This window comes from Zeus faber (assembly GCF_960531495.2).
Source record: "Zeus faber genome assembly, chromosome: 14".
Lineage (NCBI taxonomy): Eukaryota > Metazoa > Chordata > Actinopteri > Zeiformes > Zeidae > Zeus > Zeus faber.
The window spans coordinates 8,977,163-9,004,927 of record NC_137200.1 but is presented as its reverse complement, the minus strand read 5'-3'; the positions used below and the strand labels follow the sequence as shown (position 1 = coordinate 9,004,927).

General features: G+C 42.7%; 1 protein-coding gene across 1 annotated transcript in view; it reads right to left on the bottom strand.

The window, feature by feature from the left end:
* cux1a (cut-like homeobox 1a) overlaps positions 1-27,765 on the bottom strand; it is a gene marked incomplete at its 5' end in the record, with an annotated part of 106,184 nt that overhangs the window by 73,539 nt on the left and 4,880 nt on the right. The window lies entirely within an intron of this gene.

Below are 27,765 nucleotides of genomic sequence, written 5' to 3'. Positions count from 1 at the left end.
AGAATACCGCAGTCATCCTGGGCCCCTCTCAGGGCCAGGGCCCAGAATGATGTAAGTCCCCGCCACAATGAAACAAACAACCATGTCAAGATATGAAAACGATGGCACGGCTTTCTCGTCCTGGCGAGCTGTGCGGCAAGTTGTGAGAGGAAGCTAGTGCCGGTGCCAAAACGTGCCCCGTTTGGCGGGCGTGCTAATTATGACACTGTGGGAAGCAAACGCAGGAAGTTTCATTCCCCAGGTCGGCTTTACGGGGCGAGCCAGGCTGACCGTGCTGACTGCGTCAAACTTGGGGGGCTGGCCTGAAGCATATGGCACGTAACATTTCTCCTCAATTGGCGACTTGACTGGTGGAAAACAACTACAATTTTAAGAACCTTTCACGAAACCCAAGGACACCCCAAGAAAGAAAAAAGAAAAGTTAAAAGAAATGCTTACTTTCACAGAGACAGAAGAGCTGCCCTGGTAAACTACAAGAGTAGTTACTACAAGTAGTTAGCAGAATAAAGGGATGTCCTTCGCTATAATTACGCACAAAACTACCACATAAATGGAGCTCTAACTTCAGCCTGGAGCATGTGTTCTCCCTTTGGTACTTCTCAAGATAAGTCTCGGGGACTTGGTAAAGGTGAAAATGTAAATGGGGGGTGTAAGAAACAGGGGAAAAGAACAGGGTATAGACAACAGAGGAGGTCCCGCTGGCAATAGACCCATTTCCAGCCAAACTCTCTGAAGACTGATCATCAGATACCACCAATGAGCCAATTACGCATGATGATATCCAATTGATTTACAGTGGTCCCTACCAGCACTGATGCTTACCAATGCCAACTCCCAGGGCTTCCCCACCGTGAGAAAATTCAACAGCTTTCTTCTGAGTATGGTCCTCAGGGAGTAATTATATTTTGATTGAACAGAAATTCGGTTTTTCTTCGCACTTGCCCCCTACCCACAGAGGTGTTTTTGAAAATCCCTTTACACTCTGGGGGAGTTGTTTAAGAGAGCAGACGAGTGTATTATGCTAAGCATTTCGAAATTGATAAATGCAAAACACGCTCGACAGCGGCCAAGGCTGTTGGCGGTTGACAGATCTTTGGGACTTGTGCATGCAGTATTCACTCGAAATGTCATGATCATTTGGATACAAATTCCATACACTTCTTATATGGCATTTTGGTGAATGCAATGTAATGAATTGAATAAATGGAGCAGCACCAGAAAGTAAACAACGTAGTGATAGTTATGTACGAAGAAGTAATGTTTGGTGTTCATTTGACCTCGAAGGCGAGTGGACTGGAAAAAAGTAATAAATAGACACTGCCCACTCTCATTTTATTGAATAAATCTTTGGCAGCAGCAACACTAGCTCCTCCTGGCCGTGGGGCAGTGGGTTCAATGAAAAGAGGAGTGGGGTGCCATCGCAACAGAAATCTGTTCATTTTGAAACGTAAAAATGTTTTAACATTGACGTTCAAGTTTTGCGATCATATTCGTCCAAATAAGTAATATAGCTGTTGGATTAGGATGTAGACGTCATTTCCACGAGTGTCTTTAGTGCAGCAAACAAAACCAAATATCTGATCTGAAATGTTTGATCTGTGAAGATCAAAATTCCCAAAGAGTTTCTCAAATGTTACGTGAAAAGAATAGCACAACGACTGAACTCAACAATAGTTTGGGCCGAATCTAAGTTGGTCTTTGTGTAATTCCGAGATCCATGTGTTGAAAGCATGCAGTCTGTGCAGAATTATCTAGGATGTGTGGCCAAATCATTTGGAGGAGGAGCTAGATTTTACAAACACAAAATTCCAAACTGGGCAGTTTGTGGCGGTTTCGTTTTTCAACCAGAGCACACGAAACACAACCCAGAAAGCAAACAAGTACACAGAAGATGGCTATATGTGGCATGAAGACAAGATTCACAGGCACTCATCACCATCAAGGATCAAGCACTTTTCTCCCAACCCAACTCTCTGTTATCCAAATCAGACTCGCCCGCCGCCAGCCCAGCTTTCTGAAGTCTGACCATGTTCTTTTACACCCAAAAGAGCCCTTGATGATCATCTCTGGACTGATAGCTGGCGGCCACATCCTGGCCCGTTTGCCTGAATTGGACGTGCCGTGCTCAAGTAAATGGAACAAAATTGTGCTCCATAATGGCTTTATAATTTCGCTAATGGACGAATTTTTGCTGGCTCAGGCAGCGGTGCTTGTCTTAGTTAATTTGTTCGGTAGTAAATGCTGATGGAACAGATTAGCCCAGCTCCCGAGAGTGCTCGCCTGTGCCAGATGCTATCAGCTGCACACAAAGGGGAGAATTTCAGAGAGGCCCTCATTTTCACCCATTCCTTTTTGCTCTTGTGCCTATTTTTAAGAGAGCTAAGAGTGTGTGTGTTGTTGGGAGTGGCTAACACACGCCACACGCCAACTCCCCTCACTGCCACGAGGGCCCCGTGGAGATTGCCTGTAACACAAATTTCATTTTGCGGTCATTAAGGGAGGGGGACAGACTTTTTCAACATTTCAACATTATTTCTTGGGTGAAACCTATCGAGGCTTAGCTGTTGGTGGAAATTGAATACAGAAGACCTATTCATTCTAATCATGTCGCACAAGGCACATTCAAATTCATTCTTCACAAACTTCTAATGCTAACTGTTCTTAGAATGAATTTGGGGAAAAGGGCATGCTACATTTTTACACTAAGCATCAGCTGAATAGGCGTATTATGGCGCACTTTCGTTTTCAAAAGCACTTCTTGCCTCAATGACTTTCTGATTCTTTAGAGGGGGGGAAAGAGCTTTTCGGACCAGAGGGGTTATTTCACAAAGCATGATTAAGAAAAGTAAGCAAGGCTTATTCCCTCAAGCCCGGTTAACGCCAAGCTTAAAACCGTTCCAGGGAGCCAGCGAGAAATGCTCCCAGTTAAATGACCACGGCAGCGGAGGTCCACGCAGGATCAACGCATCTCATTCAGGCTTTTGTACATTACTCTTTGTGTAATTATTCAATCTTGTAGGGCTAACGTAATCTTTATTACATTATTATCTTGCTTATCTTTAGTATTTAATGGCATTACTTCACTCTGTGAGTGTACAATTGGCATTTAATACATCTAGCCACAAGTCTGGAAAATAATTCAGACTACCAACCGACCAACAAGGATTCCAAAAACTCCAAAGGCCCTCAGATCCTTTTTGATTAATTGGTTTTGGAATAGGCTTCTCTTTGGTCTTCATGCCACGCTAATTTGCAAATCTGCTGAACCTCTGGATAAAAAAAACGCTAAGGTCAATGTTTACATAAAAACTTCAGTCTGCACACGAGGAGGTTCAGTTGGGTGAAACTCTTGTTAGTCATGGGTATGTAAGAGTGAGTGTGTGTGTGTGTGTGTGTGTGTGTGTGCGTGCGTGCGTGCGTGTGTCCACAGACCAGACCATCTCCATCTCAGCAAAGACGCTGAGACACTGATTATCCTCAAGGACCGACTGGCCGATCGGCTAATTGAGCATGAAAGTCACAGGTGGAAAGGGTGCAAAGAAGAATGCCAAAAACAGACACAGTAGGTTGATAGATTGCGACTCATCCGTTGTTTTTCGGCAACTGGGTTGGAGTATGGGAAGGACAACAAGCATTGAGGAGGGGGGGCGTGCCAGCTTTCAGTGACTGAAAGACACAACTTTCGGACGGCGTCTTTTAACTGTGAGTTTGGAAAGTATTCAGATTCCTTCACTTTTGAGACGGACAGACAGACAGACAGACAGACAGAGAGATAGACAGACAGACGGATAGACAGAGATAATATTTCTCAAATGCAATTTTCTTAAAGTAAAAACAAATATCTGACACTTGTCCTTATTGTCTATTTTGCTGGAACATAACTTCACAGTATCAGAGACACCATTTCGGCACAGTTTCTTTTAGTGAATAAAGTGCGATTCATGCACACTGAATGTGGGTGCAAAATATTATTTTGACCCAGGCGTGAGATGGGAGCGTGAGTGTGTGTCTTAATGGAATTTTCCCATGATGAGCTCACCGAGCTGAGCAGACAGCCACAATGGCAACATTGAGCCTGAAGAGGTTCACCTTGAGAGGGAGACTTGCCACTGGCCCAGCCAATCAGGACCAGACATTTGGAGGTGGGATTCCCAAAAAAAAGTGGTAAAGTGGTAATCTGTACGATTATTTGTCAGAAAATCCTATATTTTCTATGTTTTTTTTTCGCTGGCACTTTTTAAAAAAACAGCCATTCAATGTGTTTGCATAATGTATCTCCTTCTCTGTATGATATTTCCATTGTGGGAGCTGGGGTACACTTTTCGAGGAACAAATGCAGGAAGTGGTGGTTGATATTAAAAAGCAGCCTGTACAGAGATTCTTTCATTTATTGTCAGATAGCGCTTTTAATGGATACTCGAAATTCACTTTTTATCTATCTTACTCATTCAGATGAAATGGTCAATAGCAATTTCATCACTGAGGGCCACCACTTGTGCAATGCCCGTTCAAAACATGTTTTGTGAAAGTCGCGGCGGATCGCGCTGAAAAACGCTGGGGAAATACACTCTTTCTCACGGAAAAAAAAGATACCCAGATCGCGCTTTTGGATAAACTCGCTGTTCACTTCTTTATTCAAAGTGAATACATCTTCCAAAATCTTGCATTAAAAAAAAAGGGGAGATCTTTAGAGGGCATTGCAAAACATTACTCATGATAAAGAAAATGGGAATATTTTGTGGAAGAACACCAATTTTGCTGAATGAAGGTTTCCAATTAAGGAGATATAGACATTTATCTATTTATTTATTTTAAAAATGACCGCCTTTGACTGTAGTGAGAACTGTAGACGGCCTATCGCGTACACCCATGGGGCGAACAGATGACAGCCAGGATCAGCTATCCAGTAAAAGTTAACCTAGGGCAGCCCCAATAAAGACAGGTTACTCAATCGTAGAAATTGAGTGAAATTTATTATTCAGTGATGTTATAAGAGGTACCACTCAATGCTCTCAACCAGAGCCAGGAGGATAAAAAAAAGGGTCATGCGTGGGTATACACCGCTATACTCCACTGGTGTGACGTCATTCCCACACCTGTGATTCATTTGATATAAATGCTCCTAGATCACCTGACCCGAGGCAAGATGACTAAGTATGGTAGTAGGTTCACTGAAATGAAAAAAAAATAAAAAATTCTAGTCAATGAGTTTTGCAAAGCATCTTGAGACTTTGTGATAATGCACTTCAAATGAACTTCAACTTGACATTAAAAAATGTGCACCATTAAAATGTGCACCATTGAGCTGTAGAAACCCGACACCCCACACCCAAGCTCCATTTTATCTGCTGCGCATGAGGAGGCCAGGCATAATGCATTCACTATAATCATAATCTTTTTAATCACAGGCTTCTCAGAGGGCCCTTCATTTCTGTGATTACTGAGTCAAGGGATGAAAACATGAGGGGGGGGGGGTCTTTACACGCATTGAGCTTTACATGTCTAAATCATATGTAACACATGTAGAGACACCTGAGTAGTTATTAGATGACCCAGTATCAAGGGAAGTCAATAAAGGAGAGGGAAGATGACATTGAAAGCCCCTCGCCCTGCAGACAAGAACAATCTCAACTCTCACTCGAAAGAGCGTCAGAATTTGCCTCGAGTAAAAGTCGCCTACCCCAACACACGGAGACCATGTATGTACTGGAAATAATCTACGCGATCGAAAATGGCGGCTTACAGAAATGGGAAAGAGGCGGAGAGAGATGTGTTAAGGGGAAAGAAAGAAAAGAACGGTTTTAACTCCCCCCTTCGTTACAGTTCAAAGACAGGATGTGGTCAGGGAGTATGACGGGCCAGGCATAAGGGTGGAGAGTGGGGTGGGATGGGTTGGTTCAGCTCTTACAATTTTTGCTTTCCATGTGCAACTTCTCCACCCGCAGCGATATTGACATTCCTGAAATACTTTCCAAGTTTGCCGCCAAACTAATTAGAGAAAATGATCTGGAAAACTGGACCTAGCTGGACCCTTTCATTTTGGAAAACAACAATCCCCACAAAGGCTGACACTCACACCCTCGGCAAGAGCAAGAGTTTTTTGACAGCTAGTTTGGACAAGATAACGCGCCTGGGATGTGATGTCAGCGATGACCATTTTGTTTCTTCTTTGCAAGGAAAGAGGTTATAAATTAAAGTCCATCTTGACCCAGGAATGAACTCAGGATGCCCAGCGGGGTGATAGATCAGCAGGCTGTAGATCCCTTTTAACTTAAGAAGCCAGTTTAATGAGGTCAAATGACTTATTTACGGCCCTTCTTTAAAGCCAGAGGAGGAGACTCAATTTGCAAGAGCAGGCCGGAAACAACGTTTCCTTTTTCAATTCATGCAAAAATAAATAGTCTCTTTGTATTTGCGAGTGTTGTGGGTGCATGGAACTGCATAATGACGCATCAAAAGTCGCATGTGTGACTTAGGCACTCGCATATAGTAAGAGTTTTGGTTGATTTTAAATAGAGAAGTTTGCCAGGTCATTTTAGCCAAACCCTGCATTTGAATGCAGAAAACTCCACCTGTCTGACCAATTACAAGTGTCCCATGGTGGCTGTAGGCCATACTGTGGGACTTGTAGTGGAGGGTTGTTGATTTTCGCTAAGCAACTTTTCTTTGCAAAATGACTTGTCATAATCGATCAGTTATTTTGGCCATCGCAAATTATTCATACTCCAAAAGTGGAAGATAATTTGTTGTGTTGTTTGGTTGATGCTAGTAATGCGATGATGCCTTTCTACACTGTCCCCACCACATACAGCCAAGCGCATGACGTGCCAATCAATCACGGCATGTAAATGCGAGTTTAATTTGCCATTCTTCATCTGACACAGAACCCGTGGGGAGGCCCATTGCGTTTTCGCTTAGAAAATGCCACCTGCCCTCAAAGATTATTTTGATGTTGGGTAAATCTTTCTGTTGATTTGGCTACTGATGCCCTTTTGTGACTGCCAGAACAGATTAGATCAGTGGGGATACCACGAAGGCGAAACAATCAAGTGTACTTATACATGGTATCCAAAATAGAAAATGGGCAAGAGATAAAGGTCTGGCTGCACATTCACAATGCTAGGACTTAATCCTGTTACAGCTGATCACCATCCTTAAGTTGTAGATTTCTTCAGAGGGGTGCCAAGGCCACCCCTGCTAAAAGTTGCATCCATCAACCTATTGAGGAAAAGCCAATATTGGGCTTCCATATATTTATCACAACATATTTATATTTATCAGATTTCACAAGCAAATCTCTCATTCCTGAACATTGCAGCTATTTTGAACATTGTGTATACAAGGCACCAATTACTTGCTCTACCAATGAAGGGTACTAGAACAGCAGCAAAGCCCGAGTCTAAGGGTCAAGCAAAGTTGTTGGAGTGTGTCGAGAAAGTTGACAGTCTTCCAATGCTACAGTTTAGTTATTGCAAGGAATACATTTTCTATATCAAATATTATCTTTCACCTATCCTTCAAGCACCAACTTGCACCTTTCAAAACTCATCTTCCCCATTTTTCTAAACATTAATCCTTACTAGTCAAAAACATTTGCCACATGAAATGCTCAGTCTTACTGTCAAACAAATCAAGCAACAAACGTGGAAGCACATGAAACACAGTAGGGCAAGGCAAAGGTCCAGGGCATCTAAGTAGCAAATAACCATGATTTCTATTATGCCCAATTTCAACCCCAAATGTTTTCTGCACCACTGTCTCGGTAACCCTGGCAGTCATTTAATCAACCAAAGTTGATTAAACATAAGATATTGAATCACATATTCTGCAAATCTGTCCATAGCATGATTCTCTAACAGAACTCTAAATTTCAGAGTTAAATTATGTTGATTTTACTCATTTTTTGAGTCAATATTATTATTTTTTGACTAAACAAAGGGTTGTTTCACAAAAACTTTTGCTGGTGCTTTAGCCAAGAATATTTAAACCTATTTATTTAAACCAATAATATATTGTTAAATAATATATTTTATTAAGTATATAGTATTTTTGGGGTATTTTGTAGCAAATGAGCAGAGACAAAAAATATATATCGGTCAGGCCCTAGTGCTTATGATCTGTAAATCAATTAATTAAAAAACAAAACACGACAAATGACTTAGCAAGTGCCAAGCATGGTGTTTGAGGAGGGGGGTCATTTGAACGTTTGAGGCAAACAAGTGCAGCATTATGTGAGAGGAAAACCTCTTTGAGGGGCTCTCATAGTGTAAAACAAAAAAAAAACTGTCTCTATGACGCTGGCATTGCAGTCCTCCATGTATTAGCATCTTAATCTGGGGAAGGAATGCCTTTGACTCTTGTGTGCTCATAATTATGATACATAAATTCTAATTGGACATTAACACAGCTGCGGAGCTACAATGAATCAACAGTAGAGCAGTGGGAAAATGGAGTGGGGGAGGCGAAGGTCTGTGTGTGTGTCTGTGTGTGTGTGTGGGGGGGGGTTATCTCGTTCGCTGTGCGGGTGAAAGCAGACAACAAGCAGACGATTGTTTGTTGGTGACGGGGAGACAAGCAGCCGCGACATGGATGAGACCTGGTGGTTAGGCTGTGGTCTGTGTGTGTGTGCGTGCGTGCGTGCGTGCTGTGTGTGTGTGTGTGTGTGTGTGTGTGTGTGTGTGTGTGTGTGTGTGTGTGTGTGCGTGCGTGCGTGTGTGTGTGTGCGTGTGTGTGTGTGCGTGTGTGTGTGTGCATGTGTGTGTGTGTGTGTGTGTGCCCGTGTTCAAGTGTGCAGGGCGAACATAGGCCGGGGGACGGTGAACTGTGGGCTGTATGGCAACATTGTAGTCGATTGTTTTACGTCGGTATTATCAAGAACATGGTGACAATGTTCATATTACAGTAGACCATTTTGAATTCTCAATTGTAAGGTTTCACTGTATGTGACCATATCGTCGTCACACCCTCCAATCGCCTTCGCGCATCACCTAGCCCTCAGGACAGTGGCACCAGCAGCGTAAAACACGCCTACCAGCAAAATTGGCAAATCCACACACAAATTTAAGTATCGTGTCTTTAAGCTCACGATCATCTTGTTTTATAGAACATGTGTAAAGGCGTTGTTAAGTTGAAAGACTTTTCTTTCTCTGCTCAAAGATAGAGGATGTCTAGGACTAAAATCCCCGCCTGTGAGTGTTACCAAGATGGTGCCAAAGTGAACAGACTTCTCTCTTAGTGACCCTACTTTACTGCTAATACCACAGAGCCTCTCTGGTGTCTACATAGCCAAAGGCACGGCGAGCAGACTGACAGGGTAAACCTCCGCTGATAGTAGTAGTAGGAGTGATGGCGGTAGTGCTGTCGCAATGATTGGTTGGGGAACATGTGGGCTAAAGCGAGTAGATGTTTGCTTGGCAGTACATCTCTCTCTCTCTCTCTCTCTCTCTCTCTCTCTCTCTCTCTCTCTCTCTCTCTCTCTCTCTCTCTCTCTCTCTCTCTCTCTCTCTCTCTCTCTCTCTCTCTCTCTCTCTCTCTCTCTCTCTCTCTCTCTCTCTCTCTCTCTCTCTCTCTCTTTTCTCGGGAGGAAGGCGGTGTCCTCCATCGGGGCTGCTTGTGAATGTGGTTTGCGGTGGGGCGTCAGGTTTCCCTCTCTCTCTATGTCACGCTGGGGCATGTGAAGCAAAGCCTTTGTTCTGGGTTTCTATTCTGCCTCTGACGAAGCACGACTCAGCCAGTGATGAGTATAAGTCATTACATTAGTGTGCAGCGAAAAAAAAATAAAAAAATAAAAAGCAATGACCACAGCGTTTTTTTATTTTTAATAGTTAAACACTGAGTGGGTGGTCTGAATGACAAATGGAAATTGTTGTGAGAAAGACAGATAGTTTATCACACTGTACATAATTCTTATTTGTTTGGCAGACTGTTATTACAAGTGTGGGGTTACATTTTGGGTTACATAGTTACTTGGGGATTTTCCAAAAAAATGAACTGTTATATGAGAGCACTTGATTGATCCCATTAATAACCACTTAAATCACTTGTGTGCAGCTGTGACTGGGTCAAAGTGAAGCGCTGTAGTATACAGTATATAGTATAGTACTACACATATATTGTACATGATGACAAATAAATAGTGCAAATAAAGCCAATAGTCTGGGTGTATAAAAAATCTTCCATGATTGCAAGCTCTGGTTTTTTTTGCCATGTTTTAGATCAATGATCTTTGATGATCAGGTTTAGAAACTCTGCTCACCGAGATTACTGTGCTAGTAAAGCCTTTCATACAGTTAAATATTCCTTAGCTCTGCTGTAAAAAGAAACGCGCTAATGCACAAAACAAATATGGACACTTTCACATAGCACCGGGGCTGACGCAAAACGTGAAATGTGAAAACGTGGTGAGATATCAATCATTCCACCCCTATTAGGGGGGGTGTTTACTGTCCAAGCAATGGAAATATGCCAGCATGAACCGCCTGGCGTAACAAGGGGTGAGAGCTGGAGATTTACGTCACCCGTCTGGGTGCGGGGACGGATCCTTTCTTCCGCGGCTGGGGCGATAATCATCCGATGACAAGAAGAGCGTTACGTTTCGCCTGCTCGATTACAACCACAGAAAAAACATGCATAATCAAAAGAATATGTTTCGCCACGGCCATGTCCTATTGCCAAGTTGGCCGAGATGGACTCACATTTGGAAGTAAAGGATCATTGTTGGGTTTGTTTAACTGCGGTGGAACATGAAAGTACAGTTTGTAGGGTGAGCGGGGGTTTTTGCTGCAGGCAGCCATTAGTCGCTTGATCCTTCACATTAGATCATACTTCCAATTCTCCCCTTGTTGTCTCACATTTGTTATTTTAGAGCCTCTTCTCTGGCTCTCAAGTTTTCTAGAGACCGCGCTCTGAGCCTTTGATTCTTCAATGAAACCTCAGAGACGGAGAGAACTGTTCAGGCTTCTGATAAAACGGCAGAGGAAAAGCAAAGCAAACAGTCAGCGATAAAGCCGCCCCATTTCCATGCGGGGGAAAAAAATGGCTGGACAACATGCTGATTCAGATACTTACTGTGTCCTTGTGCTTATGCGGTGTGCTTCTAATTTTAGCCCTCAACCCCCCCACCCCACTCACACTCACACACAAACACACACACACACACACACACACACACACACACATCCACAACCGCACACTACACTTTTTAAACATTCCTATGGTTTTGCCAGCGCGATGCTTTTTGAATCTTATTCCCCTTGTGTAAATGAGTGAGAGCCCTGCTTCTTCAAATGTAGAAATCACGTTCTGCACGGTCAGAAAAAAACATTTAAACATAAAACTTAAAATAGAAAAAGCTAACTTTTCCCAAACTATTTTTTTGTCTTGTGACAGTGAGAAATGTAGAGGCTGAAAACAATAAAATTGAATAAAATCTATAAAATAAGACATGCCCGCTGACTAAATGAGCGCGTCCTTTTCAAATTCTTTATGGACATGGAAATGGATTTTAATTGAAACTTACTTCGTCTAGAGAGCCCGTCTAGGGGAGGGGGGGGGGGGTGTTTGAAACATGGAAGCACGGGGATCCGGTGTCTTTTCTCTCAAGCGATGAAGAGAATGTGAGGGAGAAAGACAGAGAATGAGAGAGAGGATGGAATACCTCAGTTCTTTTTAAATAATGAATGAAATGTGCGAGGGGCCAGCACTAGCAAGAATGTCTTTAACTATTCATCTTCTGACGCTGTCCTTGAGCGGCCATTTCAACCAAGCCAAGCCCTCCCTAAACTCAGCCCCTCAGTTCATTACTATTAAAAAGTGTGTGCGTCCCTCCACTGTTTTTATCAAAAATTTAAACAATTGTGATTAGGCTTTCCATTTGTAAAAGGTCATATTGATTCCCCAAACTCTGAGGATTTTTTTATGATGTAAATTTTTGGAATTTCACTTTTTATACACGGTGCTTTGCCTGACACGATTAACTGGGTAAACAGCTGATCCCAGGGGACAAAAATGAAAAGGAGATCTAAATCTCATCTCCCTTCCATTGCTGTTGGAAATGACGGACAGAGGGCGTTTGGGGGGGTCTTAACAACAGAGGGCGTGATCCTGACCTGGACACACTGCCGTCCCGGAGAGAGTCAGCAGCACAGACGTTAAACTGATGGACTCCATGTTGTTTACAACTCGAGTTCTTGCTTCACATCATTCAAATTCAAACTCACAAAACCCTGGTGCCTATTGCTCTCTCTGGTGATTGCAGTAATGTGTTCCTTTGAAAAGAATTAAAAAATAAACATTCCCCCAGTTTGTTGAGTAACCAAACTAGGAAGAGCAAGAGATTGGACCTTTATGTTAACATGTGGGACACGTACAGGCAGATCTAACCACAACCTGGATCTCAGGCCCATGCATGAGCCTCTAGACCAGTAGCTTTCTGTGACCAGTCAGACCAGTGAGGAGATGGTCACAGGTCGATAATGTTCTGCGGTTCGGGTTTGAGACTTGGGTCTTTCAAGCTGCATATCAGAGTATCTTCTGTGTGGACAACAACAGCAACGGTTTTCGCAACAACTTGAGTCCTTCTTCATGACAAGAAAAGTCAGTGCAGTTGTAACAGTCAAGGTTTTATCTCATAGTTGCAGGTCATGCAAGCATGAAATGTAGAACGTATTGATGTTCTGCTTGCCAGCTGGCTGGCTTCTTGGCTAGTTACGTTTTACCAACATTTTTACGGCAATAACACTCAGCAGCATCAGAAAATAACTGCCCAAAGAGAGTCAGACACCTACATTTTGGATTGAGTACAGACGGCTATAAAAGACACGAGCGACACTTGCAGTTTAGTGATAATAGATGCGAATGCAGAAGGCTGCAGAGTCAGCCAGACGCCCCTTGTGTGTTCCAGACTGCTGCCGAAGAAGAAAAAAAACGAAGCTCGAGTGGGAAACAGCTGGGAAAGCTTCCTGCCGATATGCCTCTGGGGGTGGGGTGGGGGGTAAGAACTACTGTTGGGGGGGGTTACATTTCACAAAATTTGTATTCTCCTTAACATGTGGCTTTGCCGTTTCGCCAACAGTCAGTCTTCATAAAGGCTCATGTCTGCCAAGCCACGAGAATAGAACTGGAGAGAGAGAGAGAGAGAGAGAGAGAGAGAGAGAGAGAGAGAGAGAGAGAGAGACAGAAAGAGAGCAGAGAAGCCGGAGGCAATGGAAGAAAAGGGTTCCCCCCCGCCCCCAACACACTCTGGACGGCCTCCAGCGAAAAACTGGTCGTAACATGGGGAAACATGGTGTCAGCCCAAAGGGAGGGAGAAAAAAAAACAAGACTTGCGTCTGGGTTGCGGTTTCCCCCACCAAACACGTCCAGTCATGACGGCTCTCACTCACTCTCCGTCTCTCCTCTCTCCGTCTCGATCCGGGGTGGAGGTCCCTCTCTCTCTACGAGCCCTCCCAGGGAGGTCGGCTTGTAAGCATACGCCTGGTAAACATACATAGGCGTGTACTCCTTGGCTCCAGCCATGCTCTCGTAATGTCTGTCTGCTTACGCAACACGCATGCTTGTAGCACTTATGTGCCGAAAGAGTGCACGGGCACCAAGATCACCAAATGCAGTCGTCAACAACAACAAAAGGAAAAAAGGTTACGACCTACAAATAGTGCATGTGTACGCAGACTATTGAAGCTCATGCATCAGTGTTTTGAAGTGCAGTCTGGCTATTGCAGTTCAAAACTCTCCGACTACAAGTAAAATACAAATGCATATAAATAAAAATATGTAACACAAGACGCTTCAATAGCTTTACATCTTCTAATGGGTTAGTTGATTGTTATTAAGAGATGATCGTTCCTTAAACAGGGGTATATTTGGGGGCGTAGTCGATTGCCAGATCTCTCGTTCGAGCAACGTGGGCCTGTTTCTTCCTTCCTCCGACTCTCTGGTGGTTTTTTATTCCGACTCCGCCCTGTTGCCCAAATTTGGATGTTCTGGATCCGTTTCCCTTTTAAAATGGCAGTGACCAAAACGAAAATCAAGCCTTCAAAGCATCTGTTCAGAAAGCAACTGATTATGTCAAAGATGGTGTGTTCATCTTTTTCTTTAAGGTCTATAGTACGTATGCATAGTTTTAGGAATAAAGCCCCTTGTAACTAACTGAACTTAGTTTCAACCAAACACATTTAGCAAAAGTGAGTATTATTCACCCCCTACCATAGAAATATCACTCACAGAAATATTGCCTTCATGGAAACTTTATCTAATTGCCATTTTTACTGCTCAATAAAAGTTTATTTACCAATTTCATCCATGAATTGATGTGGCATATGTGTCATACAGTATTTGGTGATTTGTATTTTCCACTTCCCAATAGTGGCTAAGTGTTTTTAAATAAGCTAGTTCGCCATCCAAACTAAATTTGTGTTATGAATACAGCCTCTGAAACCAGAGTCCCCTTTCAACTTCATTTATATACGCATAATGGTGACAAACCACATGACAGTTTATATGTGTGTGATGAATGCAGCGATTTTCCAACACAGAGGTCTTCGTAAACGACCAGGGTGATTGGGTCTGCATTGTGTATGGGTGGACACAATGGCTTGGGTTGTCAAATGAGATATTGGAGGTGTGACTGATAAAACCCAAGTTCCTTCCTGAGGGAGAGCTCTTCATTTATGTAAAGAAAAGCACTTATGCAGTTGACTCAGTCATTGCAAAGAAGAAAAAAAAGGAGAAACACAGAATGCCACTTCATCCCTGTGTTAAAGTAGGTCCTGGATTTAAAAGGCTGACCCAGATTCAGCTGCCACGACAGGAGGATCGCTGAGTAAGCTGTTGCTAGGTGAATCACAGCCTTGGGAAATCTGAAAAAGTGGAGCCTGAAGTCTTTTTATCATACTGTGACGTAGGGAGGTTATTTCATATGACCGCAGGCGCAGGGTGGCTTGGGCACAAGGATTTCTCGGTTGCTGCCGCTGGCACGGAGGAATCCACATTCAACTGCTTTGATGATGACAGATTGTATGGAAAAATTTTCAAAAGGGTTTTGAAAAATCACTTGAACAATATCGGGCATGTTTCTACCGAAAAGTGGTCACAAGAATATTAGGAAAGTACACATTCCGTCACCATTTTAGCCTTAAAATACCACCTGGTTTCCCTTAAATGGTATTGTCTCTATAATTTCATATGAAAAAACGGTCAAGGAATCACAGTCAGGGAAATTGAACCTTGCAAGGATGTGAAGATATTAAAAAAAGGATGTTCCAGTACGCATTTATACTACCGTAATCCCCAAACATCCCACCCCAAACCTGACCCCCAAGCCGATGTGGCGGTCATAGCATTACAGTCCCATGCAGTATAAATAACACTCGAGATTAAATTCTTAATCTGTACCATCTGATTATCCCAACAGATACAAAAATGCTTTAATGATTTGATACTAATGCTTCGGATGAGCGAATCCTAATCGTGTTATAATCATTTTCTGGGCTTTGCTTGTAGCATTACTCAATGGCGCTTTATATCCGAAAATTCCATAAAGGAAGCTTCAACTGGAAAAAAAATGTTAGGGTGGGTCCTCTGGTTTATTCACAGAATTCTCAGCTCATTCTCCTTTTTTTTTTTTGCTAATGAATGAGTAAAGATGGGCCTTGTGTAATTATTTTCCTCAAGTATTATTAAATCCTGAACCCAATTTTGGTTTCAGTGGTTCTACTCTTTTCCTGCCAGATAACTGCATTCTGGGTAAGATCACGGTAGAATTTCATGCCAGTAGCTGCCTCCACCCAATGAAGTTTCATGGTGTTTTGAGTCAATATTGCTCCAGTCAGCTTCTAAGCTGTAGTAGCCAATCGGGGTCTGCTATGGTGATAGAGGGTCAATATGTGATGTGACATTCTTTATAAATCTTAAATTCACCCCAAGTCAACAGACAGCTTGGAAATAAGGGTGCTCCAATCGATCGGCCATCGATCGTTATCAGCCGATATTGATTCTAAATAGTTTGATCGGTGATCGGTATAAAGGCCGATCAGAAGAGCTGATCAGATGACGCAAAACACGCGAGACACACGAGACATCTTCAACCCCCATAATGCACGGTGCTTTTTTGTTTCGTTCAATAAGGAAATGGAGTATCATTTGAAAAATAAATAAAATAAATACATATAATCCAAAATAAAAACACTTTTAAATATGAACGCTCCACACCACATCCGGCTAAAATGGCTTCACCGGTTTCACACGAGCAGCACGAGCCTCTCTCTCTCCCTCTCCCCCTCTCCCTCTCCCTCTCCCTCTCCCTCTCTCTCTCTCATAGTGCTGTGCACTTTATTCCCTGTGGTCCGTTATCTCCTAAATGTAGAGAATAAATGGGGGCTGACTCACTTGAAACAATATTTTGGCTATAGCCTTTTTTTTTGCAGTTTTTAAAGTTGGGGTAAATTGAGGCCCTATGTTTGATTTTTGTAATAATAGTTAAATAAATCAATAATGATACACGAGAAAAAGAAGGCTTAAAATAGACCTGTGATCAGTTATCAGTATAGGCCAATACTGCTTTCAGCGATCTGGGATCGGCCACAGAAACCCTGATCGACGCACCCTTACTTACGTTAAAGAATTACTCTATTTATTAGATTTATTATATCAGTTAAATAAACTACGCAATAAAATAAGTGATGACGCAACAGTGACCTAATTTGAACGTTCATTTTTAATTTGATCTCAATAGTACAATAAAACGTTATAAAAGCATAACAATTCCTGTCTCATAAGAGAGGTGTGGCGTTTCATAACTCGTCAGCTTGTCTGCACAGAACCCCTGTAATTGCATTGCTGCATGAATAGAGGGGTAAATTGGGGCATTCCCCTTTGATGGGGTGACATCAGTAGAGACACTTAAATCACAGGGGTTACAGCGAAAGCATTTGAAGTTACGGTTCATAGGGGAAAAATACACTCACTAATAAGCATTTCAATCGAGTTCACTACAGACAATAATTTTGCTGAAAATGATCATAAAGTATGGAGTCATGAAATCTAGCTGTGTTCTTCGCTAGTTCCAAAAATCTGGAGTTCTGAGACACGAAAGAAGATAAAAGTATAGAGTAGCAGCGGGAACTGCCAGCTCCCCTCCCTGCCAGACGGACTCCCACGTCACCTTTTTTCTCCAAATATTTGCCTTCTCTACAAACGGTTGACTAAAATAACCCGAGCCAGCGTGCCATGCTTTAGGGTGGATGTGGCCCCGGAGGTTAGAGGACACCTGCTGTGTATATTAACTGTATGTGAAAATTTGTATATGTCAATATGTTAACCCATCCCATACTGGTGTGTGTATGTGCATGTGTGTTAAGCTGAGATGCAGTCACAGGGAAACCTCTGTCCTTATATTCACCAATAACAGACCTTAAAAAGAGATACTGCTTACTGACTTACTGCCAAAGTTAAGGGCAAATTATAATCCAACCTTAACTTAAGGGGGAAAAGGATAACAAGCCAAAAGAAACACCCATGCCCAGCAGTCTGTACAAAGGCAGGGAGTAAATATTGGCTGCGAAGAGCTCAGGTTCCCATCAATTTTTCAGTGAGACTTCACATAGCTAAAGTATTTTAAAGGCCACCTCCAGGCCAATTCACTTCCTGTTTTGCACCCTCAATTATTCTCCAAATGGAAAAAGGAGGTGCGGTTGGTAAATTAACGTCAAATATTGGCAACACCATGCCAACCAGTCAAAAGCAATGCAGATGTTCAACAGCATTATTGATTTTACTAGCTAGCATCAATAATGGAGAGTGAAAGTCAACGTAGCTACCAGTCAAAGACATTTAAGCGGTAGGCAAAATTTTGCAATGGAGGATTTTTCTACATACAGCATTTCCTCAAATATAAACCGGGCCTCTAACAAATTCCGGGGGCGTGGTCTCCACAAAATAATAAAAGCCTGCCTCAAATTCAGACCAGGGAAAAAACTGATCTGAGTTGCGGTGCTGTTCCGGTGCGGAGCTATGCTCCCAAACAATGCAAATAAAAACAGTCGGTTTTTGTAGATGTATCTAATTTACTCCATTTGGGGCAAATGCCCTGCTCTGAGTGCTGCCCCCCCCCCCCAAAGAAAAACCTCTTCAGATCTGGACGGTTCACACAAGTCACCCAAATTGACGGGAAGAAAGTGAGATTCACCAAAAAGCAACTTGTTTGCACCCTGAACTTCATAATCCAATGAATTTTTAACTCCTGTCAAAATTGTATTTGAGACAATTTAAGACATTTTAAGGCCTAAAATTCAGATCATCGGATTTTAGACTTTAAAATGACCCGTGGAACCCTGACCAAGTACAGATTTAACAAGGGCTTGAAATGTCAAACCTTTGGTGCTAAAAATGAGTTGGCGGCGACTTTGGAATTGATGTATTCCATGGGATGGGCACAGGAAAACATTTAATAGGTCAAAAACCCAAGTAATACATTGTATTCCTTGGCTGCTGTGCCTTCTCATGTCTTGCATGCCCCTCCTCAATTGCTTGTCACAAAGGCATTGGTATCGGTTTCCATTTGCTAACAACATCTGGCATTCAATTTCCCGACACCCAACAGAGTTTTAAGATGAATTATACAAACTGTTCCACATAAAAAAAAATGGACGGAGTTCAGCCAAAGTACTAGAGGTGGAAGGGGTCGGCTGTATTTGACCCTGTGGTTGTTAAAAACGCCAGCGTAAAAACTACTTTGAGCTCCTGCAAGAAAAGCTAACAACAGATGCATCTTGACCATATACAGCGTGTGTATATATATATATATATATTATAGTTCATTCCCCTACCGTATTGTCGTAAACACTGCACTGAGTACATTGACAAAGGTGTTTGGGTGGTGCCAAACCACCGTATGGTGCCTACTAAAGACAGTCTTTAATTCCCTGTCCTCGTTCTCCTCCCCTTCTTCTCTGGGGAGATGATTTGGTTGTGGTTTGTAAAGGGAAGGCCCCTCCTCCAGCATGGCTCTCCTGATGGATGACTCTCTGGGGACTAGATGGGGGGGGGGTTCAATGTTTAGGCCAAGAGAAACTAGAGGTTTCTTGAATGATTGCTCCAATCCTGGCTGCTTGCGTTGTCAGCTGGGCCTCTTGGCGTAACCAAGCAAAGCACAATAAGTAATTCTACAAGATTGGGTTTGGTAAAGTTCACACCTGCACGTGCCAAAGCCTTGAACAGTTTATTCATCATGCGGCTCAGTTTAACAGGAGAGGGCAGTTGTAGATTTAAATATTTTCATGAAAGGAATTTTGTAGGAAATGCATACTAACCCAGTGAGTGCATTAGCTTTGGCTCCGTAGTGAGAAACTTTTTGTCTTGACATGTTTCAAAACAAAGCCCACTGGGGAATAAAGGTGGAGTATCCGCCAGCGTGTGTCCGACGGTGTCTAGACACGGAACTGGATGGATCAGTTCAGACGGTTTAATTATTTATCGGGGGGTGGGTGGTCTGGGAAAGGGAGGACGGCGTTGTCTCTTCCGGCCCTCCAGACCAGTCTGGCCCCATGGTTCAGGCAGGGGACAGGACAGGCCCAGAGAGGACCTTGAAAGTGAACAATGGATTATTTTTATTTTGGTGATTAATTGAGTGGCCTAGAATTGTGTGTGCATGAGTGTGTGCAATATCTTCGTTATCCATCAAAAAAACTGTTCATTCTTTATTTTTATTCAAGTGAAGTAAGTAACTTTCTGAGAACAGCAGGTATGCATTTCAGGAGGTCTTTCCTCATTTCAAGAATACAGAGTTTGTGAACTGTTATTAAGACTAGATGAAGATGAAGGTCTATCAACCTTTTTTGTTTGTTTGTTTTTAAGAATCTTATTGAGTAAAATCTTCTCAATCCATTGTCAGATAATCTTTCTTGATTCAGGCTCTCAGTGCTCGCCACACTGCGAAACCTGACTTGATTGACTTATTCAGAAATTAAACTTTTTTCAAAACGCAAAACATATTTTTAACCCTTAAACGTTTGCCCCATTGAACGGCATTTAAGCATGATGAGAAGCTGCAGCGTACAACAAGGTTGTGCTATACACAGTTAAAAATGATGTGCACCAACATTTTAATAGGGTCTTGGTTGAAAAATAGAGAACCTATCCTTTAAGATTAGACAGTTAGTCATTAAAGAAAAAATAGCAGAGCACAGCACTTCCCTGCCCCTGCATCTTTAATGCCTTATCCGCGGGGCCCGACAAGGGATGACTGAAGTAAACATGGATTCCTAGTGACAGCCAGTTTCGACAGCGGGGCAGAGGTATCGAAATAGCAACCGCTGCTGGTGCTGTAGCTAGTGGAGCGGTGCGGTGAAACAGGGTTAGGATGGACGGAGAGAGGAGACAAAAAGGGACAGAGCTGTGGAAGCCAAGTCTAACACAAGAGAGTAGCTGTACAACAGCAGAAAAACTGCTTCCAGAAGTTTGAGAAAAGCAATCCTCTAGGGACCTGATATTGTTGATTTTCCCCCATAATTGGGTGAATAAAGGGCTTTGAAAACCTGGCCAGCAGTGCAATGAGATATGGAGCATTATATGCAGTAGAACCCTTATTTATCCAAACTTCCGAGGGAGGGGCAGTTTAAATATGAATTAACATGCATGAAACCTGTCCCTAAAATCAATCCAAGTGATTAATTTGATTTAAGTGGTACATAAAAAGAAAAGAAAAACATTATGCTTGAAATAAATGCTGTGCTCTTAATATTCGACAGATCATCCAAAGGACAGAGTTGTAAGTAGTTCTTGATGATAATTAAAGAGTGGCATTGCAGGATGAGAATTAACTTCACTTGCAGATTAACTCCGTCTTGGATGCAATGGCATACAAATACCCTCTGTTGTATGCCCTGCCTGCTGACAGCAAAGGTAGAAAAACAAGTTTTAAGTAGTTAATTTAAAGTAACTCCACTCTAGTTTAAACAAGAATTGCTTAGATTAAGGACATGAGTTGTGGCTTTCTTGGAGCACAAATAACATCTAAATGAAGGAGGTTAAAGAGATCTTTTTGGTGTGAAATACATTTTCTTTGAATAAACCAAGATGTCAATTGCAAATGAAGAAATTAAGAAAATGCAGTGGGGAGAGGTGTAACAACAACAACACAGAACAACAGATGGTGACAACTAATCTTGAATTCCATTTTTAGATGACAAGGTGTTGGATTGTGGTTCGATAGCCATGAACTCCGACTTTCATTTAAAGAAATACACGTTAAAATGGTCCTTGGAGGAAGCTCTGTTTTGAGCCCGTTGTATTACATGGTCGTTAAAGCGTTTAGCTGTTATCGCCTCCTCAAATGTGTGTCTTTGACACGGTCATAAACAACATTCTGAACACAGAGTGTGACAGTGGCACTCCGGCCTGCCACACGCCATCCTAGTGGTGTTTTCAGGGCCCGCCGACACAAAGACACAGGCAGAGATGTTGCAAAAACAACAGTTTACGGTAGAGAGTGGGCAAGATGTAACAAGTCGGGAGCAGATGGACAAATGTCATGACAGAGGCGCAGATACATCAACTAAATCACCCATCCCCACACAAACACAGTGTGGGGATGGGTGATTTACAGATTTACCTGTACCTCGTTGATTGCTCTGACAAGCAACAGCCGTACAGCCACCCTGATCCCGGGCCCAATTACCTAGACCCAAGACAGGTGTGGCTGCTTAAACCACACCACCCCCACATCAGAGTTAGAGATGGGACCTAAACGATCCAATATCGGTATCGGGTGCTGAAACTGACGTCATTCACTCAAATGGATGGATATGGGACTGACGTCGCCGAATATACGTGCCGATCCAAATTCCATTCGATAGCTGTCGCTGGACCATGAACCTGCCATTTTATTTTGCTAATTTAATGCCTCCTCGAGAATTCAACTAGGCAAATAATTAACCTGTAAAGCACAATGCACAAATAGGAACTGGCAGTAGGAGTTGGGCAAACCGTCACTGCACAGCGGCCATTCAGTTGTGTCGAATAGACTAAGAATATATATTTTAAAAAAACCTTTTCAAATGCTGAAACTGGCATTCAACTCTGTATTTCTTATAAATAAATAATTGAGTATAAAAGTTTCAGCTAACATTAGCAAATCAATTTACATGATGAGCAATAACGTCCGCTATAGGTTCCTCCAGTTCGTTGCACAGTTAACGCACATTAGAAAGAAATATTCCCGGTAACGGCGTGTTAAAGTCAACCCTTCCTCGCGTCTCCCACGCATAATGAGAACACGGACACGTTATCCCAGAGCGAGACAAAACAATTTGTGCTGTTATGTTTAGAAGGCTGATAGGCGGGCCGCAATCCCAGCCAGTTTCTCACTTGGCAACCCGACGAGGGGGGGAGGTCGGGCCAGCGAGAAGAAAGTACAGAACCACTCGCGCTCCAGAGGCTGACGTCCTAGTGTAACCTGAGCTTTGGCTTAATGCTAATACACAGTCCAAGAATGTGTGTGTGTGTGTGTGTGTGTGTGTGTGTGTGTGTGTGTGTGTGTGTGTGTGTGTGTGTGTGTGTGTGTGTGTGTGTGTGTGTGTGTGTGCAAGTGCTGGATATATTTTGTTTCAGCAAATACATTAAGGTCATTTATACTTTTCTCTGAGATGTGAATGACTCCAGATGAATCCGTCCAAGCACAGCTACATTATCATAATCCCTCATCGAAAAAACGTTTTTTTTGATGAGAGATTATATTACCATTTTTTTGGTTTCCTTTGTCACAGTGTGGTATTTCCTCCGGGATCCCCTTACGTGAAGGTGAATTGGAAGATAAAGTATTCTTATAGAACCTTTCACAAAAGGGGACCTGATTTGATTCTGATCCATTTCACTCATTACTGGTCTGTCTCACTCGCCAATCACCATGAAACAATATTAAGTGTATGTATTGTAGAAATATCAAGACACGCAAACAGCAGTCAATATCAGTGTACACATCCAGTTTCAGCGCACGGGCAAAATTGAATTGAGAAGATTAATAAAAAGCCCGGTGAAATCTAACAACCTCTCGTGCCACACAAAGATACATAAACAGTCACACATGAGTGGAGCTGGGGAGAAGAGTCCCATTATTTCACTCCTACTATATCCAAAGCATGGCGGCGCCGGAGCCGCTGAAACCCAAAACCGGAGCTGTCAGACAGGGACCGTCAAAAGGTCGGTATTAACATCTACTCAGATGTGGTTTGTCTTTCTTTCTTTTTTTTTTTTTAACTCTGTCTACTAAAAAACGTAAGCACCCTTTCATCGTTGCGGAGCACAGCTTTGAAAGGTCGTCGGAGCGATAAACCCGACTCTTTGTGGTGGCTAAATGTGTCTGTTCTGAGCGGGTTTGTAGGTCTGGGTAGCGATGAGGAACTCAGGAAGTCCAAAGGCGTTCGCCTCTAAATCAACCTGTCACCGATGATGAATTTGCGAATGGAGTTTTCAGTCGATGGTTCTCATGACAACTGGACTCAATTATTTTTCACTTACTTTGATTGTGAAGGTGCTTCTAGCTATACGCCGTGCTTTGGGTTAAATCTTCAACAATACAACTTGTAACTTTATTGATTAAATTGATTACCTTGACTGGGGGCGATGGAAGAAACTACTCACTGAAAGCAACCTTGTTTTGCAATGAGTGGTCTGTAAATACATCTTACAGGGTACTGGAGCTTGAGGGGTTTTCTACTGACAGAACAGACAAATACTGGTCACAATAAGAGTCTCAAGGACACACACACACACACACACACACACACACACACACACACACACACACACACACACACACACACACACACACACACACACACACACACACACAAGCGCAGAAGCACAAGGTGTGACGCTGGCGGCCTTGTGTTCCAAAAAGAAAAAGAAAAGAAAGTTAAAAAAGAGCAGGGAAGAAATGCTACGGTGGAATGATAACCTAGTAAAAGTTACCCAGCTACTCACCAGGTTGCTGAAGTGCCTCTGCTATTTCTCGCCAACATTTATCTTTTTTGACTCTGTCATGGTTAGGGCTGGGTATTGGTACTCAATACCTTTAAGGTATCGATTTGAATAACCCAATACCAAGGAGCATTGAAACTTCTCCAGTCAAACGATATCTGCATTCAATCCTTTTTGTACCCAGATCTAGAGGAAAAAATGACTATTTGTATGGATTTGCTCGCAGCCAATCACCGCAAGCGTTCTTCCATTTAATAGGACGAGTGATTGGCTCACTCCCGCAGCAGCAGCTACAACACAGCCAATCACCACAAGCGTTCTTAGATTTAATGGTACGTGTGATTGGCTCACTACCGCAGCAGCAGCTACAACCGTCTGTTAAAGGACAGATTCACAACTTTTCAAGTGTCTCAAAACAACAGTCAGGTGTCCATACGAACAGTGACAGAGGTTGACCTCACTGTTATCATTCCTCCTGTACTGGCTATTTGTTTTAAATGACACTGCCCAAATACTTCATTGTACAGTTTTGTACACAGTTATTTAATGAGTAGTTCAACAATTTGAACACTTTTAAAATGTATTTATGTAAAAATCATTGGGAGGGGGAGGAGTAGTGGCATTTTACGTAACTGAAAAATATCGAATGAAGTACTCTGTTGGTATCGGTATCACTTTAAGGGTACTGGTATCGTAGTTTTAGTTTTGACCCAACCCTAGTCATGGTGCTCCCTTGAGGAAACGTCAAAAAGTCAGGGTATTGTTGCCACTGCTCAACTAACCTTCCCTCAGTTTCGTTGTAGCATCCCTCCTTCTCTTCGCCATGAGAGCACTGTCATCCTATTGGTCAACGTCAAGGAGCCCGTCACTTTGTTCGATTATGTCACACTATACAGGGTAAAGATGCCCGTTCGTCGCTCCCGATGCTCACATTAGAGCCCGACGCTGGACATTTGTTGGCGAGGACAAAATTTCTGTAGTATGATCCCGACATTATGGGGACCGAGCCTTGCTGCCTCGGAGAGGGACCTGGCCCGTAAAAAATACAGAGGGCCCAAAGTGCTACGTTGAGATGGATGTACGAATATCAACCCTTTTAAACGCAATTATGAAATCCCAGGGCGACACTACGAGAAGAAAATAAATTAACAAAACAGGGCGATCCATCCGACTAAATGTGGATGAGAACAAGCGGACACTGTCCTGTTTGGAGCCGTGTTTAACAAGCTTATTTGGGCTTCAAAGTTGCACAGACATGGCTCGAAAAAATCCATGTGGGACACGGATGTGTGCATTATCAGAGTGTGCGACCGGGTTGATAGCGCGCAGGAGGCTCTTCAATTTCTGGAGTCAGCTAAATTTAGATGTTGGGATGTTGGGTTAGATATCTCCTTGCTTTACAATTTTGGCACGAGTGTGACATGTTGCAGCGCCAAATTAAGAACGTGCCGCTTTCCAGTGTCACCGATTCGTTCTTTAGCCACACTGAGGCAGTTTTTTCACACAATCATGTTACAAAAATGAGGGGAACGCGGCCACCGTCTCCCATAAAACTCCTAAAAAGCTCAAGGTGAGTAAAAAAAGTAAGTAATTAGTGGAAAACATATTAATGAATCCCCGCTAAGGCACATCAAACTTAATAAAAAAAAACAGAAAACCAGGGTAACTTGCCCTAGGATGTGAGAAGTAGCGCAGCCCCGGACCAAAACCTTTGCAAATGTAGGTCAGGTTGTGAATATCAAAACGCAGAGCTGTTGCCAACAATGGGACCAAGACGAGGGCATCGGGCGTCGTGTTATGCCATGGGCACACGACACGACTTTCTGCTTTGCGATTGGGAATCTTGCAGTCTTGCGGTTTCACACTACATGACTGATCGACACATTACAAGATCTTTCACCAGGAGGAATCCCCGACGAGTGTGTCGGGTCTCCAAACGACGCAAGAAGTGACACCGGAAATGATGCGATATCATGCGTGGGACAGGAGTATTTATTTATTTTTTATATTTTTGATCACTGAACAAAACCAAATAAAAGGAGAATTTAAATAAGAAATGTATTAAAAACCTAGAGAAGAAAAGTCAAATAGGTATGTCTTGTGTTTCTGGCTGCTGCTCCATGCACTGCCCCCCTCCCCCCTCCACTCTGTGTCTGTTCTTATTGGCTGTAGCTTGTTGCGTCACTCGACACGACCACATATTAACCTTGATATCTCGCCGGCGTCTGTGGGAGCTCGACGAGCAGTTGGGTCGCGTTGTGACTCAGTTCACACCACACACACACACATCGCTCATGGGGGCTCGCTATGATTTTCCTCCGATCTGGGGCTCGTCCATCTCCAAAAACCTGTCGGCGAGTAGAAAATCAGGCCAGGATCACGTAGTCTGAACTTGGTATTAGGTGTAACCTGTTGGTTCCTTTGTATCACACTGCTCCAACAGCTTGGTAACTATACTCTTGTATTACTACCGCTGTTATATGCCTATAATAATATATAATAATAATGAAATCAGTCACACATCTTCCATATAAAATGTTGCAATATAAAACCACAAACACACACAGCCAATAACGTTACCAACTTATTTTTTTGCTTGGTGCTAGAGTGGGAAAACATCATTCCAGTTCCCTTAACAGCAAAATTTGGGAGTTGTTTGATTTAGAGAGGAAACTGGTCAACACGAATGAGCTCACGCTTGCCAAAGTAGGCAAGCAGCTATAACATAGTGTATGGTCCCAGGTTATTCTGATCCTAACCGATAAAATAGAAATGCAAATGATCAACGAGACATGCTGCCTGACACCCGTTGGCTTGGGGAAGGCGAGGCTTTCTGGAAAATTATTCATTGAATTATTCGAAGATGCTCATGGCAATGTTGGCTCACAATTCCCTTCAGGGGCACGAGATTGTTCATTTTAAATATGTTGAATTATACTTTCCTGTTTTTACTCATCTATGCAATCTTTTAAGTTTGTATTGTATTCTTAATGAAATGCACGTTGTTGAACATTGTTTCCAAGATTTTTACAAGATTTTCTTTTTGGGTGAATTTATTTTTGTTAGACTAGTTATGTAGGTTTAATCACTGTCCGTTTAAACATTAGTGAAATTTGTATAAATGCACATCCCTAATAGACACCAAAGGTGATCCAAATCACTAATCTCGCTGATATAGTAACTGAAATCTTGAGCATTAGTAGCAGTGCTGGCTATAGCCAGTACCCAAGAGTAAGTACGCAGTACTCGCACGAAAAAAATAAAGAAAAACACTATAACCGACAGGAAGTGGGGCTCAAATCCTCAAGGTGTGGCTAGAGGCGACATTGCTTCTGTTTTTAACTCCCATACGTTGGGATGCAAGCCATGGGACCACACACACACATACACACACACACACAGAGCCGAATGTCTTGCAAGAACAGCATCTCACCTGCAGTTTGGAGACCATCCAGCTACACTGAGTCAAACCAGGTGGTATTCATTGACATGTGGCTTTCCTTAACAGCTCACGGGTGTCGACTAGGTCGACAAAGTGCAAGGGGGCTGTTTGAGGACACTGAGAAACTGCCTCCCAGGCCCACTTGGTTAAATCTGGTGCATTTAGTGTTTTTCAACCTAGGTCTTATTTAAATGTTGGTTGCCCCATTTATAGCTGTGTATATATGGGTTGAAAAATGGCAGATCAAAATGATCCTTGCCTTTTCCCTGTGAAAAACCCAAGCACCTGTGGAATGCCTTCATTCTCCTTCCACAAATAATTATCAAGGGAAAAAAGGTTCAGAGACGTCTTGT